This window comes from Rhipicephalus sanguineus, chromosome 5 (assembly GCF_013339695.2).
Source record: "Rhipicephalus sanguineus isolate Rsan-2018 chromosome 5, BIME_Rsan_1.4, whole genome shotgun sequence".
In the NCBI taxonomy this organism is placed as follows: Eukaryota; Metazoa; Arthropoda; class Arachnida; order Ixodida; family Ixodidae; genus Rhipicephalus; species Rhipicephalus sanguineus.
Genome location: NC_051180.1, coordinates 115220067 through 115239039, shown reverse-complemented (window position 1 = coordinate 115239039; position 18973 = coordinate 115220067). Strand labels below are relative to the sequence as shown.

Below are 18973 nucleotides of genomic sequence, written 5' to 3'. Positions count from 1 at the left end.
GTCCATGGATGACCAACTCGCCCGATCAGCATCCCTTCTGATCTATAGTCTCTACACATTTGCAGTTATCGCACATGGGCAAAAAAAAAAAAAAACATACGTGGAGGATTCGGCCGCAATAATTTTGATGGTAAAGGCGATATTTGTTTGTTTGTTTGTTCGTTTGTTTAATGCGATGATGCTGCTTTCAGTACCTTGCACGAGGCTTTCTACTTTTCCGAGATCAAAGGCGCGAAGACGATGACGGACAAGGAAAGACAGTCACGCAGAGCGCCTTCTTCTTCATGTCAGTTTTACTGCTGTATTATATATACGCCATGAATTTCAGTTCGTATGTACTACAGCTATAAGCATCAGTGTATGTTGCTTCTTAAGTGGCATGGCTGTTCGCGCCATGTTCAGGGTTTCATATATATGCATGAAATGTTTAAAAGCCAAGAGACCCGCATCGTATCAAATTTAGCGCGAGGGTGCCAGAGCAGTAAGCATGTGATATATGGTGAGGACGTTATATAGGAGGTTCACTATGGAGAAGGGACACGGTCACCAATCGCCGACGGCGGCCGAAAAAAAAAAAATAAAGCTTACTGTTATGAATTCTGCTAACTTAGTAGCGTTTGCTGTCGGGCTAGTTGGGACATGGCTGAAGTTGAATTGATGGCGCAAATGCTCAGACACAGGACGCGGACAAGCGCACAAGTGCGCTTGTCCGCTTCCTGTGTTCTTCGTCCCTGTCCGAGCATTTGCGCCATCAATTCAACTTCAGCAATGCTGCTAACATTTAGTAAATATTTGCGTTTTCGCGTGTTTCTGCGCATAGATGATGAGACACACACCTCTAGCTTAGAGTCACCATGCATGCGGCTTCCTATATACCGTATTTGCACGATTCTAACGCGCACTTATCTTGTCTAAATGTGGCCCTCAAATTTTTGTGCTCCTTTCAATCGGGCTCAAAAGCGAAGTCAGCATGAAGTTTTCTTTTTTCCTTTTTTTCCCCCAATTTTGCTAGTGTAAAACTGCCGGCTCTTTACGAACGGGGGCGCGCTATAATCGCGAAAATACGGTAAGTATGTACAATGTGGGCGCGACAGGGTGAGAGGGGCTGGTGGATTCGGATTCGCGTTAATGTGTAACCTAGACGTCAGACGCTGTCGCTTCCGGTACAATCTAGAGCGCAGGAATTCTAAAACGCGCGCATTCATAATAGTTACGTGTGAGTGGCCTCCGTTCTCGGCGTCAGGACCCACTCGAGCTCAGACGTATGACGCCTCGTCGATCACCGTTAACGTGAACGACACATGGAGAACCACCGGCGCTTACGAGCAACTGGGAAGAACTTTCATACATATTACAACGTACTCAAGTAATAGTTACGAATGAGTGGTGCCCGGAACGCGACCCCCTGACCTTTTCACGTCATATTTTACATTGCAATAGCGCATGAAAGGGAAAATTGACAACCACCCGTTTGTAGCACAAAGCTACGAGGATATTAATATCACTAAGTTAGAAAGGGTCCAAAACAAAGCCGTAAGATTTATTTTTAATCGCTACGATAGGGTCTCTGTCTCGGGTTTGGTGGCAAAGGCTAGTCTAAAGAACACCTCGGAGAGGAATAAAATCGCACGATTACACTTTATGTTTAACGGCAGTATATCCAATTATGTGCATTTTTCAACAGGTTGATACTAGAAGGCGACATGGTCTTTCCATCGCTCCATATCAGCCGGCTAATAATCCTTTTAAGCATTATTTCTTTCCGCGAACGATCGCCGAGTGGAATGCCCTATAGATGCACCCACCGTTGAAACTGGTAGCATAGAAATGTTTGACTCATTGCTTGCCAGTTGATTATGTAACGTTCCTTCCTTTGTATTTCATGCCTTTTTCCTTCTATTTTTGCTTGAGTTGTCTTTGCTCTTTGCTTCATCTTGTCATTATACACTTTGCGCTACTGTTTTGCTTGAGTGAGTTGTGTTTGTTCTTTGCTTCATATTCTCTTCATTTTATGCTATTGTTTTTCCTTAAAAAGTTCTGTGTGTTATTCATCATTGTAAACCCACTCTGCAACGACTCCAATAGAAGTTAGCAGTATTGCCAAATAAATAAATAAAATAAATCCACATAGGATTTCACTGAAAGGAAAGCTTCTAAGTTGCAGAAAAATTCTTCCTGCTCCGGGGATTGAACCGTGGACCAAAGCTTTTTCGAGGCGGTCCAGGATGCTAGTTATGGGCAGCGCGAGGGCGAAGTAATCGACAACTGGAAGCACACGCGAACTGAATATTGTAGTTCCGCCATAACTTCCGCCACCTTGCGGCCTTTCCGCAGAACTGGTTTGCAATATTCAGCGCAATAACATTTATCAGCCAGTGCCTCCGTCCGAAAGACGGCAGTTTGTCAATTTAATATATACGTTTCGCTTGAGATAAGCGTATTTTCTCCTTCTATCTTGCGCAGTTTTATCAGGGAGAACTGCTGCAAAGAGATATGAGTTATCAATCAGATATTGAAGCTTTGCTCAGTCACATGATACCATCGTACTCGTTGGTCTCGCTTGGCTGGCGGCTATAGGATAGCTGCTGCAGAAATAAAGTGTGAAGTTTTGTTCCGACTGACTGCTTCTGTTGGCCAAACCAAACCAAACGGTCAGCATAGAAAAGAGCAGTTCGCAGATTTAGCGTTGGATCGTGGATTATATTATGCGGTATAATATTGTAGCTTTTTCTGTGCGTGTTTGACCTTCTGGTAGTGAACTGTATCGCATCATTCCTTATCTTGCAGTAACATAAGAGAAAATTAGCACTTAGTGAAATAAATTGTGGCTTTTCAAACGTATGCAGAGCGTACCTTTTATACTGTCGTCGCGCGGGCACAAATTGGTTGCTGGTTGATTAAAAAAAAAGAATAAGAGAAGACAAAAACGCGATGTTTGTCCAGCAGTACCAAAGAAAAAGACATACCTTCCGAATCGCCACACATTTAGAAACGTATCAGCCTCCGAAATTTTCCAGCGATTTATTCGTGAAGCTGCTGGCAAAATTGCGAAATGTAGGCTCTAATTTATGTTTCATATCATCAGCCTTGGGGGATCGGGTTGTTTTCGTGCCAAACTACCTGGTATGATTATGAAGCATGCCGTAGTGGGGGCTCCGGAGTGATTTCGGCTAAGGTCCCTATAGATTTTTTTCTCTAGGGAAAAATCTAGGGACTTTAATTTCAACCATCTGGGATTCTTCAACGTGCACATAAATGTAAGCACTTTGCATTTCGCCCCCAACAGAATGCGGCCGCCACGGCCGGGAATCGAGCCCGCGCCCTCCAGCTCAGCAGCGCGACACCTCGCGTGCTAAGCTATACCACGGCGGATCAATTATAATAATAATTGTTGGTGTTCAACGTCCCAAAACCACGATTATGAGGGACGCAGTGGAGGGCTCCGGAAATTTCGACCACCTGGGGTTCTTTAACGTGCGCCTAAATCTAATTACACAGGCCTGTCTGAGCATTTTCGCCTCCATGCAAACTATACGGCCGCCGCGGCCGGGATTCGATCCCGCGACCTTCAGGTCAGCAGTCGAGCACAGTAACCATCAGGTACCACGGCGGATGGATGCCGTCTGTCTGAAGTAACTGGGGGGGGGGGGGGATATAATACCGTCAATCTAAATATCTAAATCGTATAAGAGTAGTTAATCGACGCTTTCAATCAATTCTGACACATAATTTATTCCTTGCGAAATCTTCGTCGTTAATTTCGCGATCATAGGTTCATTATTATTATCGGAGATAATAAAGGTCACAGTTTGGCAGCATTGGCTCAATAAAACTTCCCCCGAACTTGGAATCTTAAGTTTCTGGCTCTGAGATGATGTATTTCATTTTTACCGGCATATGAATGTCGTTCGTAGCGGATGCCGTCAAAGTCTATGACGTCACGACGAGATGGCGCGGGAACTTCTAAGGGGAGTCATGACCCCGTGTATTTTCTCTTTGCGCGTTTTATCCTTACCAATCGTCGTCTTACGACAACAGAAGTTCATTCTAAAAAGACAGGGCGTGCAAACAGGGACACAAGAAAGAAGTCAGGACACCCTGTCTTTTTAGAATGAATACTTACCAACTAGCTCAGGTCTCTGTTATTCTAAGACAACAGAAGTGTTCTTGGTATTGTGAATGGGTTATTTAGTAATACGGAAGAAATAGTTTTTCTGGTCAGAAAAACTTGAGAAGATAGGTGGCGCAACTTAACAATATAAATTTCTCCACGCAAGAGGAGGGGGATGATGATGTGTCGAGTTCCATGGCGCAGTGGTAGAGGGCGATCATGGAGCGCCGAGAAATAAAGTGAGATATAGAGGAACCAACTCAGAATGGACCAGAAACATTGTGAACATGCTCCTCTTGAGCTTACCGTCCTCGCAGTACTTTCCTTTCCCACCACCTTGTTGTACTATACTATAACATATGGCAGAGCACGCTGTGCTCTGCTGTGCCAGCATGCCTGGTTAGCCGAGTGGTTAGGACGCTCGCCTTCCGATCGTGGGCACGCGAGTTTGAGTCCCGCCTCGGCCAAAAAAAAAGAAAAAAAAAGGAAGGAAAAAAGCCAATAAAATCTCTTTTTTTTCTATTTCTTTATCTCTCTCTCTCTCACTCACTCTCTTTCCCTCTGTGCTCGTTCTCTCACCCATCAAGTAATCGCATCCCTCACCGGACAAATCCGCGCACGTCTTCTGGTATATAGCGAAGCAGAAGAGGAAGAGGAAGGCGATGAAGAGGAGAACGACGATGGCGCGTGCCGGTTCATCATGATGATAATTTTCTATCTACGACACACGGCCAACCTCGACCTTAACAGCTCGGCTGTAGAAGCTAGGCTGCGGATTGTCCGTGATTACGTGGAAGCTATATACGAAGCTTGGCTGCCGTCATTAGCAGAAATATTTTTCGGGTGGATGGGGGGGGGGGGGGGGTGCAACCATATTTCATGTACTTTCGTGTGTGCGTTTGTTTGTGTGCGTGTATATATACACATGCAAAATTGAAAAATTTCAAGGGGGGGGGGGACGGACCCCCCACCCGTGGCTACGTCGGTACTCATTAATGTCTCGCACCTGCATATCGCTCGTGGATAACGCCGGTCGCAGCACCCGGTAGCTCCTCTTGCGTCACCAAAACACAGCTCGGTGCACCGTTCTGCACGAAAAGGTAGGAAACAAAGCATTCTCGCTGAGCACCCGGTAAAAAGCACGCGTAGGAAGCTGCTAAATAGCGCCAGCCGCGCACAAAGGGTCTTCTTCCCCGCTGTGCGCACTGATCTATCGCCTTCGCAGCAACCTGACGTTGACATTCAACAGGAAACTGCACAGCGGTAATGACGACGCGTGACCTGTCCTCGGCAGCCTTTTCTCTCTTTTTTTTTTTTTCCTCGCTTCTCGAAGAGCCGCACTTGCACGGATTGCGACCGCGCGCTCTGTTGTGCGGCGCCGATGATGGATCCCTGCGCGCGCCGCTCCACTGGATGCCGTCCCAGGGCGAGCGTGTATATGCTTGCAACTGTGCGTGCGTTTGTGCACCTACGTGCGCCTTTGCAGCGAGTGCGTGCGCGTAGTTGTCTGCAGCGTGCGTGTCGTATCCTTTTTGTTTAGGCTATAGGAGAAGGCAAAGGTGCCAAGCGCGGCCATCTCTCTCTCTCTTTTTTTTTTTTTTTGCTGCAGCCTCCGGTTCTAATGGGAAGCATAATAAGAAAGGAATGGAGACGGTTACGCACATTCTTAGCGCTTGCAGAAAGCGCCGTCCCTTTGTGGCCGTTCCTTCATCGGCTGTACGCGGAAAATGTCAGTCGTTTGATGGTAGGTATAATAAGGCTCTACGTGAAACAGCCGTGTATCCACGAAAGATAATAAACGCGCCTGCCTTCGTAGAGTGGCCTTGACCTACTCACGCGAGAGAGAGACCTTTTAGTGTCTGCCCTAATTCACGGTTACGTGAGCGTTAAGAGAAATATGCGTTCCTGAGTTCCTGTATCCCAATTTTGTTCCTTGTGTAGCAACAAAAGAATGAATGAATGAATGAATGAATGAAAACAACTTTTATTACAACAAAAGAAAGAAAAGAAAAAAAATGAAGAAATTAAGATACAAAAAAAAAAGATTGCGTTAAAGAGACGCTTCTTGGGCCCTTTTCGTGACGCAATGTTATCCTAAATTCTGACCAGAAATAGCTCTGTATGTCGGGGCAATGCCATCGAACGCGCACCGTCAGTGCAGCACTCAGCACGAGACGCCTTCCGCAGTATGGGGATAGATATTGGTCTACATCAATATTTACCATACCGGATTTATTTTGAGAAAGTCACCAGAAGCGCAGATGAGAAAGTGTCAAGACAATGACGTAATTAAAATGCCCCCTCTCTGCTGACCCGAAGGTCGCGGGATCGAATCCCGGCCGCGGCGGCTGCATTTTCGATGGAGGCGAAAATGTCTGAGGCCCGTGTACTTAGATTTAGGTGCACGTTAAAGAACCCCAGGTGGTCAAAATTTCCGGAGCCCTCCACTACGGCGTCTCTCATAATCATATCGTGGTTTTGGGACGTTAAAACCCAGATATTAAAGTGCCCCCTCTCGGAAACGCCATAGCAGTTTTTCATAATACACGTGTCTAAACACCGCGCATGTGTTATATATAGCATGATTATTGCAGTTTACGTTCTTACGTTCTATGTTCTGATTTAGGCAAGTATATACTGTTTGCGGGGTTGTTGCGAAGCCATCGAGCTTCCCGAAATATACGAACGCAATAATGCGTTCGAACGTAATTTTACTTCCCCCAGCTCTCAATAAACACGAGAAAGTGGGATTGGTTCTGTGCGTGACCTAAGTGTATTATACTGTGGCGACAAACATCCACTGCCAGTTCCATCCACCTGGGCTTCGCAGTGGAAAACAAGAAGAGGAATAGAGAAATTCGTTAGTTATTTAGACTATACTACCTGTTATTTGTCGTATGAAACCTGCTCTATCGTGGCAGGCATGCCGCGTGGAATCGCATTTAGACTGCTGCGGATTCTGTGTTTAGGGCGGCGTAACACTTTTTTTTTTTTTTTTTTTACCTTGCAAGCACACTGTGTCGAAGCCTGCGTTGGACGATAGAAGCATGAAAATGTGTAGCGCATAGGAAACCGTCAGTTGTGTCTATAGCGAGTTTTAGTATAGCGGATAACAACAAACGCAAGGATTTAGCGTTAGCGTTAGCGTTGCGTGCCCCTAACTGCGCATGAGCAGAACGTAAACGTAGCCCGAGCTCTTACGTACGAACGCTATTTCTGGAATATAGCGTTCAACGCTAACGCACGCAAGAGATCCCGTACGTAGGGCAAGATGGCGGTGCCTGTTGAAGCGAGAGCCGTCCACCTCGAATCTTTGTAGCCGTCGTCCTGCATTATTAAACTTATTCATTCCCTAATAAAGTTCGTATTTTATTTAGATTTGAGTAATGAGGCTTCGCCAACCGTGTACCCCCGATAAAATAGCTCCGTTTTTGAGATACAAAGTGGATTTGCGCTGCAGAAGGCTTAGCAAGATTTGTTTGCAAGGTTCGCTCATGTTTTCTGTAGCAGCGCAGAGATGGCGACGCTGTCTTTAGTCGCCTCTTTCCAAGATACGGCCGCAAGTCAAGCGGACACATGTCAGGCGTCCTTTCCTTTCACGCCTTTCGCGGTAGTGCATGAATGTGACGCGTGATGCGTCCCAGCTTAAAAAGGCCAAGTAATAGGGGTCTTGAAGAATTATCGAACGCGGCATGTCGACAGAAACTAATGTGTCAGAACTCAACACTTCTGCAAACGCGACATGGAGACGCAACAGTGGCACAGTGGTGACTTTGGATCAGCTCGACTTGGTGGCGCTTTTGTGGATGCTACAGTGCATTTAGTGTTTTATGTCTAGATGGCGCTGTATGTGCTTGCGTTAGCGTTAGCGGGAATGCCTTCCGCTGTACTAAAAGACCACCAGTTGACACGCAGCGCGTTCCGTTTTAGCGTTAGCGTTGAGACGCACGCTAACGCTAACGTAAGCGCTTCCCGCTATACTAAAACTCGCTTATATGCCTACAGAGAGTAGAGATACATGAAAAGAAAAATCGAAATTGTTTCTATATGCACACTCCAATGAAAGAGACATTCACAGCGTTTGGGTATTGCTGCGGACTTTATACAACACCAGTTCCGTATCAACGGTAGAATAAAAAAAGATCCGAATATGCTCGAACCAGCATTACGTTTACAGAAACAACGCAACAACACGAGTCGTCTGAGCCATTTTCATAACCTTAAGCGATGCAAGCGTCAACCTGTCAATTTATCCTGCAGCTCTTGACTGTTTGCAGTTTTGCCATTTATGGTATTGCAGTGTTTACTGTAACTACTGTATTTACAGTGTAAACTGTAAATTACAGTGTTTACAGTTGGAGATTTGCAGTTAAAATGTTTACAGTTAGAGATTTGGGGTAATCACTGTAACGTATGAACTCAGTGGCTCGTAACTGCCACATTAAGCGTTACGAATAAGTATTTCTGAGTACATTATCACCGGGATGCATGCTGCACCGTGAGAATTCCAATTTTCCACAGCAGCTGATTACGCTTACTAACGAATTCAAATAGGCCGTGACAGTGTCTAAAAGTGGGCGAGTTGGCTGGTATTTATCGTAAAAGCAGCGCAACAGTGTTGCAAATACAATCGCCAGCCCTGTGTACTTCTCCGTCTTGTGTTTTCATCCGTGATGCGCTGCTTTTCAAAAGAAGAAAGTGATGCTACTTTCTGAAAGGACACTCAGAGTCACTTGTGACAGCCATGCTCAAATCTGCTGCGCAGATGCCAAAAGACTGTTTTTTTCATTTTTCTTTTTTTTTTCCCGGGCACCAGTGACATTCGATCGCCTGCCGGCGCACCCCTCGAGAGCGGGAAACTCGGCGTTTCGTTTTTCAGGTTGCTTCCGTGCCGCCCGTGCCTTAAATTATTTCTTTTTCTTTTTTTTGTGGCCGCATGTTTAGATGAGAGACAGGAAAAAAAAAAAAAAAGACCGCTTTTCCCCGCCTCTCTAAGTGCAGTGTGCCCATATCGGATGAGAAGGAAACTCAAGTGGAACCCTAGTTTCGGAGCACGGCAAATGACTTAAGTCTTATCTCGAAAGAGTGCCAGTGCAGCACTCTCTCTTACTGCGATTGCGTACCGTGTAGACATTCAGGTATGGATGCCGTTGCGCGAGAGCCGGAGCCTCGCTCAGCTGTGCCAAGATAACGCGAAAAACGCGCGTCGCTCGACTTGGCGCGACGGCGCGACTGCGAAACCACCGGACTGCCAGCTCCATCCACCGCGGCTGCGCCGCTCGCCGTTTTTTTTTTCGCGGAGAGTCACGTGACTATGCTTGTGGTGACGTCACGCCAGCGGCGGGTTCGTCGAAAATCACGTGGTCAGGCTACGCTGCGTGTCGTCACGGGCGCTGGCGACGGCCGCTTCCTTCCTCCTCTCGCGCGTGTCCTTCTCGCCCCTGGTGGTGCCGCAGGAGGAGGCAAGCAGCTTTGAGAGGCGCTTTGGCAGCGCGCTGGTTGGTGGGAGCGGCGTTGGCTTGTTCTCTCGGCTCTTTCTGCGTGCCTCTGTCGTGGCGTCGTCGAAGCGGTGGTGACTGTGCCCGCGAAGAACTTTCGTGTACGACGTGCTGAGTGTTACGTGTGCCCGGTGTACCAACTAGACGATTATCGGGCTTTTCGCGAGGAACTGGCAAGGATAAGGTACGGACGTCTCGTGTCGACCTCCGAAGGATTATTACCCGGGAGGCCGTCGAAAGTGGACCACGCCAGAAGCAGGATGTCGAGAATCAGCGCCTGGATCGAGCGCCGAATCCGGGTAGGTCGACCGTTTGTGTCCGTATTTACTTCGCGGTGTGGGGTAACTTCCGAGAAATGACAGGCACCGGTACTGTTCTGGGATCGCGTCGGTCCCCTACGGTATAACGCGCCACTTTGGGGTTTGAGCACGGCTTCGTTACCTCGTCGAAGTCCTGTGGTTCGCGCTGCGCAGCGGCGTAGAAGAGTGCTGGTTGATTTGGCCGTGCCTATCGTATCATGAATGTCGTTTATCGCTGACAGACGTGCGCACGTGGCTGTTTTACATTGCATTGCAGCAATTCACGGTGTGTTAGGCACACGGTCGTGATAAGAGAGCTCGGTTGCACTTTCACATCCCATCTCGGAAGAATAACTGATAAAACAGTGCTGATTGTCAAATGCAGTAATTCTCGACGCTCCACAGAGTTAAAATCTTGAACTTCAAGGCCGCCTATTAACAGTAGCATGCGCGCAGATATGCTATCGGTGTATTCACTTCTTATCGATGGCGCTAGTTCCTCCTCTTATAACTTAGCGTGGGTTTCGGTTATCACTTCCACCGACTTGGTTCATGTCCCACGAACCAATTGGTCAAATCATACACTTCAAAGCACATCGCTACGCTGCCGCAGTTTTGCGACAAAAATTAACGTGCTAGTCGGTAAACACTCCCGAATGAATCACTGCCAAGAAAAGCTGTTGGCGTGCAGGTCTGTCAATTATCTGAGCTATCCTTGGCTCCAACTAAATGAGCGCGGCGATCGCTAAAGGCTTTGGAGGTGTCGTTTAGGGAAGCAGCTATTGCGATATCATAGACTAATGTATGTCATTTGATTCCTATTCTAGTGGCACGCGATCCTTGCCACCTCGTTTAGAGCCGGCAAAAGCTTGATAGTTTCACAGTCCATTAACCGGTTTCTGTAAGCGAAGACTGCGGTCGCTCAAAGCATATGTGATAACATACTGGTACGAATGGCGCCGTCGCTGCTTCCGCTAACGTTTAGCGCTTTAGCGGAAAAGTCGCGAATGGGAACGTTTATATCGGAACTAGACCACAGTGCCTGATGTTGATGCGACATTATAGAGCGACTTATCTGAGCTTCAGCCGTGCGATGGTCAGCTTGCTCTGTGAAAAATCTTCGGGCCTGTCTTTTCGGAAGCGTCCTGTTCCGACCATGCTAGTTCGCAAGTTCTGTATTTTTTCTACCTTCTTAAGTTTGTGTTTTAGTGTGTGCCTTTTTTGTGGCGTTACACGACTGCTCCATCTTGTTTCCTTTCGTGGCATTCAAATGGACGTGCGTCGCATCTCTAGCATAAGCAATGAGGAAAAAATGACGGTGGGGAGAAAACCTTGATGTAAGCGCTCTCCGCCTCGGCTCCGTCATAATGAACGTGGCAGAACAGTCAACACCATCGCCGTAACGGCCGTCAGCCCTGCTGGATTGTATACCCACCTGCTGTTTAAATGGACGCATCATCTTAGAGCAACATTGGAGAGAGAGATGGAGTGATGTTCTTGTGTCATTTGCGCTGCTCGATTTAAAGGGACACTAAAGAGACGAACGATTTTTCTCGTATTAGTAAACTACAATTACGCAATACCGCAAACATCACCCTTGCCGCGTGGAGATGCTTGGTAAACGAGAAATCTTGCCAAAATAAAATACAAGTGGCGACGTTGCCTTCACATTCCTGCACCAGCTCGCCGTGACGTCATAGATTTTGATGGCCTCCGCTAGTGCCAACGTAATCGTTTATCGGCGAAAATTGTTTACACTGCGTTCTAAGCAGTGGCGTAGCCAGGGAGGGGGGGGGGGGAGGGGGAGGCACACCGGGGCACACAAAATGGCACTCGGATCACCTGCCTGCCCGATCCTCCTTGATCGGCACCTCCTTGATCCGATATTGGGTCTGTTCAGATAAGTGGGTCGAGTGTCATCTTTTACTCTGTATCCCACGGGCGAAAAAAAATTTCGGGGGGGGGGGGGCACAGGCCCGGTGTGCCCCGCACCCTTGAAACTGCCTCGCAGCGGTTGTTGTGCCAAAGACAGAAAGCACCGGCAACAAGCAGAAGGCATGCGAAGCGGCCTCGAGAACAACACCCAGAAGAAACGAAGTGATTTACTCCGAGGCCGCGAAATCCAGCATGCACGGCCCTCCACAAAATACTTGCAATAACACATTGCTTCAGAACACGCTGATTTGTTTCCAGAAGCGAGTAGTTCGGGTATCTTGCTGACTGGACCATTCTCCACCGCTCGAGGCGATCGAGAGTGGGAAGCACACCCCACCCCAGGCGCCACATGAAGTCCCGGAGGTGGCCAGAGAGAAAGGATGCCGTTAGCGCGCTCGAAGAGCGAGCACTGCGAGCTGAAGGGAACGGGAGCAAAAGTAGCTGTTTTGCACATCTACTCTAGGACAGGTCAACTGGACATGGCGAAAAAATGCAACAGCTTTTGCCTAAAATGGAGGGAGTGTTATTGACTGAGGGCCCCTGTTAAAATGCATATTAAATGCCGGAGGTGAGTGCCCAGAAAGTACGCAAGAGTACGCGCGGGGGATTCTTCTCCTTGTACAAGGCGCAACAGGAAGCACAGTGCCAGTAGCCGGCAGCGTATAGACACCGAAGGGAAAGCAAAGCCTCCCTGGGAACGCTGCTGTTCCAGTGCCGCACGAGAGACCAACTCAGTGCCACCTGACCAAAAAAAAAAAAAAAAAGGAAAACAAAGCCGACTGCAGCGATCGCACGATACGTAAAGGCGGTTGCACCACGTGTCGGTTACCAAGTACGACCGCAAAATACAGTCTGCGCAAGGCACCTCCGCTCGAGAAGCGGAAAGTCGAAATCCCGTGCGTCCTGAATTTTTTGTTTTCTTCAAGAGCGGTTAACGAAACGGAGTCACAAATGCCATAGTGGGTGTATAAAAGGGACGTGGCCGGTTGAATAGGGGAAACAAAGCTAAGTCTGGAGTTCGGACAGCCAATTAACATGCAAGTACCGGGATTTGGAGAAGTTCAGGACTGCACCTGAAATGTCACCGTACTCGAAGAATACACGCAGGCTGTGTGAAAGACTATCTTCATCTGAAAGGTACAGGGTTATGTCGTTAGCAAAAGCTGTGCTTTCACAACGCTGCTGCCAGGAAGAGCAAGACCCCGGACGCGCGAATCCGCGTCTAAAGCACACAAAAATGGCTCAATGCTGAAGATAAATAGCGCTGGAGACAATGGACATCCCTGACGGACCCCACGTGTAATGGGAAGGAAGGCAGCACTTTCCCAACCGTCCAGAACCAGCGTGCTTTTTATATTAGTGTAGGTATTCCTAATTAATTCCACAAATGAATGAGGAGAGCCGAAGGCTGTGAGCACATTGAATATATACGCGTGCTCTAGTCGGTCAAATGCTTTCTCCTGGTCCAAAGACACACAAGAGACCACGCGCTGACCGCGACAGCGTATAGGCTGTGACATCAAAAGGACAAGCTGTGTCCTTTTGATGCGATTGTTGGATGGGACGCATGGTGATTGTTGGATGGGACGCATGGTGTGTTATTGCGCATGTGTGGCATGGTGTATATATTGCGGTGAATTTGCAGGAATAAAATTAGTTGCGAGTTGACGCTCTTTCCTTTCGCCTACTTTCCTCGGTGGTGTGCGTCGTCGAATTTTCTTGTAACATCCTTCATCTCCTTTAAGCTAGCATCTCACTGAAACTTAAATAATACGCCCGAAACTGTTGTGAAAGTAGTGCGGAGGTTGGGACAAAGGGGTAGTTATTGGGGCTCCTTTTATTGCGATAGCAATCCGCTTTTTTCACGGCGCATGCGCCCTTCCCCTAGCGGAAAGGTCCCGAAACGTCTCTTCGTCTCGGAGGCTTTGCTTTTGGCAGTACCGGTTGTCCCGGCCCCTACCAAAACGGCAGAGGGCGCAGCACAGGAAAATGAGAGGCGGATTGCATGGACAGTGGATGCGCTATACGCGCTGTGTCTTTTACGTCATATAACTTGCATGATTGCAGTGGTACCCACATGACCTGCCATGTTAACACGTGAAGTATCGCGATGTCGAGGGCGCGGGTTCGATTCGCGGCCTCGGCGGCCGCATTTCACTGGGGTCGAAATGCAAAAAACACCCGTGCGCTTAGATTTAGGTGCACCCGGTGCACCTAAATCTAAGCGCACGGGTGTTTTTTAACGCATATTGACTATGCGTTAAAGAACCCCGGGTGTTCTAAATTGATCCGGAGGCACTTATTATTGCGTGCTTCATAATTATGTCGTGGTTTTGGCCCGTGAAACCTCAGCCATTATTATTATTGGTTGCCATTAGAACTCGCACAGCGGATTTTGTTGGCGAAGGGGGGTGGGGGAGGGGTTGAAATCGACGTCGTGTCGTCGTACGTCATATAAGGCGAAAACCTTAGATGCCTTATCAAACCTGAAAAGTGACCGTCGTCCCGCGGCGTCTGCTTCAGCACGAGTCACGCAAAAAATCACCATCACGTGATGACGTTATCGCTTGGTCTAAAGTGGACCGATCATGGAGGCAGGGCAAAACCAGGTGAAGTGCAGAATGCTTGCAATGCCTCCGATCCAGGAGGCAGTGCAAAACCCCGTTAGGTGCGAAAGGTTTCGGAGGATGGCTGGGCAGGAATGAATACATCCACTGAGAAGAAAAAGATGGCTTTCGCCTTCCAGTCGTCATTTACCAAGAAAAAGAATGCAAATTCATTTCAGTGTACATTAGATAATGTCCCATCGTCTCAATTGTGTGGATACAAATATCTTGGAGTATACTTTACCCATGACTTAAAATTGCGTCGTCATGTTGATCACGTAGTCGCAAGTGCTGGCAAGTCATTAGGGTTTTTACGGCGTAATGCAAAACGTTTCATTATGGGTACTAAAGAACTGCTCTTCAAGACGTTTGTCAGATCGATTTTAGAATATGCATGGTGGATGACAAGGAACGCATAGAAAAAGTACGGAATTCAGTGGCAAGGTTTGTGACTGGAAATTACGCATTTACCTTTAGCGCTACCCAAGCGAAGGTGGATCTGAGTCACTAGAAAATCGTAGGAAAAAACTTCGTGTAAAGCTTTTTCATAATATTTTTCACTCAAAAATTGGCATTGATCGGCAACAGTGTATGCTGGAACCTTATTATGCTTCCACACGGGGTGATCATTCACATAAAGCGAGTGAAATGGTTTCCAATGCAGAACCCTTCAGAATGTCGTTTTTCCCAAGAACAATATGGGAGTGGAATAGATTTCCTGCTGCCGTAGTTAATGAAATATCAAATGATACGTTTTATGCCTTGTTGACTCAATGCTTTATTATTTCCAATTATGTCTTTCTCTGCATACTAGCCGTGTACGTAATTTATTTATTATTGTGCCTACTTTTTGTTTTCTACTGCATGTTTATATGGGATGTGTAAACCCGCTTATATTGTGTTCACCCCCTCACTGTAATGTCTGTGATGGCGCTGTGAGTATTGCGTAAACAAAAATAAAATGCATAAAGGACCCTGTGAGTTCCTTGTAGTACTGTTGATAGCTTCCGCTGTGCCTTGGTATGAAATGCACCGGGCTGCAGCTGTGCAACAGTATGGTGGGTATCGTTGACGTCGATGCGTGCCCTCTATTGGTGGCAGCGATAGCAAGCGTGTTTGGTATGTATCCAGGACTGAGCGATACGTGCTGTGTCCATAAGTGGCAGATAACGGTCGTATTAGTACTGCGTGAGCGATAAGCTAAGGAAAAGCCGGACTTCGTTCACCTTCTTTGTCCGGTTCATTCTGTTTTGGTTCCTGTATTGGATTCCATTCCTTGGCGCTCTATTATCGTCCTTGACGCTCGCGCCATGAAACGAAACATGTAATCGACATGTAATCGTCATCCTTATTGTGCCGGGAAGCGTAGCGCGCACCGCTTCCACTGCATTGATTACCTTAATTAGTTTCGAAAGGCAGTGTTTCTCGTGCACTTGTTGAACCGACGACTTCCCTCTCTCTCACTCTTGCTCTCTCCACATATAGGGTAGCAAACTGCACAGTCTATAGTGTTAACATACCTATACGTTTCGTTCCTTCGCCGACTCTATGGAGGCGAAAATGCTTGAGGCCCGTGTGCTTAGATTTAAAGAGAGAGAGAGGTTTATTTACAGAAGGGCAGAGAGGGGGAGGGGAAAGGGGAAGAAAAAGAATAATGGATGGCGATGGTGAGTTAGGGAGGTGGTGCACGTTAAAGAATCCCAAGTGGTTGACATTTCCGGAGCCCTCCACTACGACGTATCTCATAATCATATTATGGCGATGGCACATCAAACCCCAAAAATTATTACTATTCCTTCGCTGTTTCTGTCTTTCTTTTCGTGGCCCAGTTCGCTGGAGCATTGGTTCTCGGAAGCGAATGGGCATAACCTGAATACCTTGTGACGTGCCTGCCTCGTTCGCGTTACGTTTGACGCGACACCCGGAGCTTGCACCGCTTACGATTACACATTGTGGTCTAAGAACGTCCAATCTAGACATGATCGTTCGTGGCCTCGCTCAAACGCATCGTTAGTTACTCTTGCTTTAGCCGTCCAGGTTGTACTACTTCCGAGCCGAGCACCAATGTGAATAACACGATACAGGTAACAGAAGTTGCGGAGCACCGCTAAAAAATATGTTCGTGCATGTGTTTGTGTGCGTGCGTGTTTACGTATACATAGAAAATGTAAAAATTCCGTGTGCATATTTGAACCCCATCTTTGGCTACGCCATTGGTGTCAAGCAACTTCAGGTTGAAGTGGTGTAGATATAAGTTTGTTGGACTCGTTACCTCGCACGCAGTCCCGCCATGGCCCATGGTGTAGCTTTATTTGGCCCGTCGCCGTTCAGCACGAGTTCGCGGAAACGATTTGTTGCCGCGGCGCGTCCGCATTTCAGCGACTGACCCCTGCGAAAACGCTAGTATTGTGTCTGAATGCGCGTTAAACGTTAAGGAAGCCCAGATGTTTGAGATGGTTCCAGTGCGCCTCATTGAGACGTCAACAATAATGTGTACATATGGACTTCCGTGTAAGAAGAAAATGCAACGTAACAATTCAAATCGGAACAGCAGAATAAAAAAACTGCAAGGAGTATTGATTGATTGATTGATTGATTGATTGATTGAGTGAGTGAGTGAGTGCTTGATTGATTGAGTGGTTGGTTGGGTGGTCGAGTTTAACGTCACAAAACAATATTGAGGCCATGATGTACGCTGTTGTCGAGTCCTTCGGGTTAATTTTGATAACGTGGAGTTCTCTGACATGGCGATACACATAAAATTCAAGAACGCGATAACTTTAGCGTTAAGGACACCGCGCCGTATAGAACAGCTAACTTGGTTTGAAATCGTCACCGCCATATTCCTTCGGCGCTCGATCCCCTGTACGCCCAAGCTTTTGTTTGTATTCGCAGTGAAGAAGTCGCTCATTTCTGGAGAGGGTTCGCGCCCTCATTATTTCCCAGTAATCGCGCCGACGTCGGCGTAGCCGGCGGCCGCTGCGCTTCGGCTTCGCCGAAGAGCAAAAGCAGCGGGCAAAGCTTGGTGGCACCTGTGCCAGGTATAGAATACCGAACGAACACGGCAAGCCGCCGCCGCCGCTTTTTGACCCCCGTACAACCGCGCGCCAGCGGGAAACCGGTTTCGAGCTTTTTTATTTTCCCGCTTTGTTCTTTTGCGACCGTAGATCGACGGACACGGCGCTCGCGGCTGCATGGGGGGCGGTGGTCGCCTTGGCTGTCCAGCGCGGGCCTCTGTGCCGCCGCAGTCGCGAGCCGCCGAAACGACGGCGCGCGACGCGGTGTGTCGCTGCCACGTCCACGGACCATTATAACAGCCTGCCGAGGTGGCTGAGCAGTCAGGAGACATTTTGCTGCGGGCAAGATATACATGTACTCTTACTGCCATTCTGTAAGGGCCAGACAATTGAATCCGGAGATAAAAAATAGTATGAGACAGCTGGACGATTGTAGGCGAAATGGAAGAGATCACAGGTATTTGATATAATATTTCTCGTTTGAACAAATAAATTATTTCAATGTAGGATGGTCAATAAACACGAACCACCCGTGCGTATATTGAACAACTAGGATAAACGAGACAGATGAACGTAATGAAACAGCGCACACCGACGGCCGCATACAAGACAGATGGTCAAAGACAGAGATGAACGGATCAGCCAGCTGAAGCCGAAGCCCGACATTTAGTCTCCGAGCTTGTCGAAACGTCACCTCATGCGGTTCCTCTAGGGTCACTATCGGTCTGGGAACCAAACCGTTTCAAATCGGAAGTTCACGAAATGCATGCTTCCACCAAAGGGGCGGATGAGACACCTCGTCATGGCAACCATTGTACACAAATTAAAGGCACCTATATTAGTTTCTGGAGTTAATCTGAAATGCTTGGCAACGCCGGCGCAGCTGATGGAGCTTTATGACTTACGCACGTCTGTGAAACTGACCTAACAGGTAAACGTAGCTTTTGTCGTCCCGAGGAAAGCGGCGCATTATAAGGAGTATTTGCTGATGTCATCGATAAAGACAGTAAAAGGCGGCTGAGTCGAGGATTGGTGGCGGAAAAGTAGGAAGGAGAAAAAATAGCCTGAAAACCAACGCTACTCTACCCTAAAACGCAGAAAGTTAAAGGGGTACTCACATCATTTTTCGAAGGTGACTTTATCTTGCCATACAAATCTCCAGTATATACACAGACGGCTCTGAGCAAGTGTGAAGCTCAGCAAATGCTGATAAGATATTTTATTTTGATATTAAAGTCAATTTTACCATGGCGCAACTACCGACATCGACACTAGCTTGACTTCAGGCTGCAGTACTAATTGTCGTTTCTTCACGCAGCAGTCTGGCTAGTTGTGATGACGTCAGGTACCAAAACTTCTGAAATGGCCGTTTGTGCGTCACCAACGGAGCCACGGTGCGGAGCGGCCGTGGAAACGCCACGATATCTTGCTAGAGCACGTGACGAGAAGTTCATACCAAGTTGTGACGTCAGGGTACAGTAAGATCCGAAACTAGCTTTTAAAAACA

The 18973-nt window shown here is 47.6% G+C and overlaps 1 protein-coding gene and 1 long non-coding RNA gene across 3 annotated transcripts in view; both read left to right on the top strand.

Annotated features, from left to right (window-relative positions):
* Window positions 1-18973, top strand: part of LOC119394159 (uncharacterized) — a 341546-nt gene that overhangs the window by 144907 nt on the left and 177666 nt on the right. The window lies entirely within an intron of this gene.
* Window positions 9605-18973, top strand: part of LOC119394161 (protein draper) — an 84866-nt gene continuing 75497 nt past the window's right edge. Inside the window, exon 1 of one of the 2 annotated variants that reach the window (XM_037661421.2) lies at window positions 9605-9908. The gene's annotated coding sequence lies outside the window, so the exon portion shown is untranslated. The remainder of the gene's footprint in view (window positions 9909-18973) is intronic. The other variant, XM_037661419.2, reaches the window with a different exon arrangement.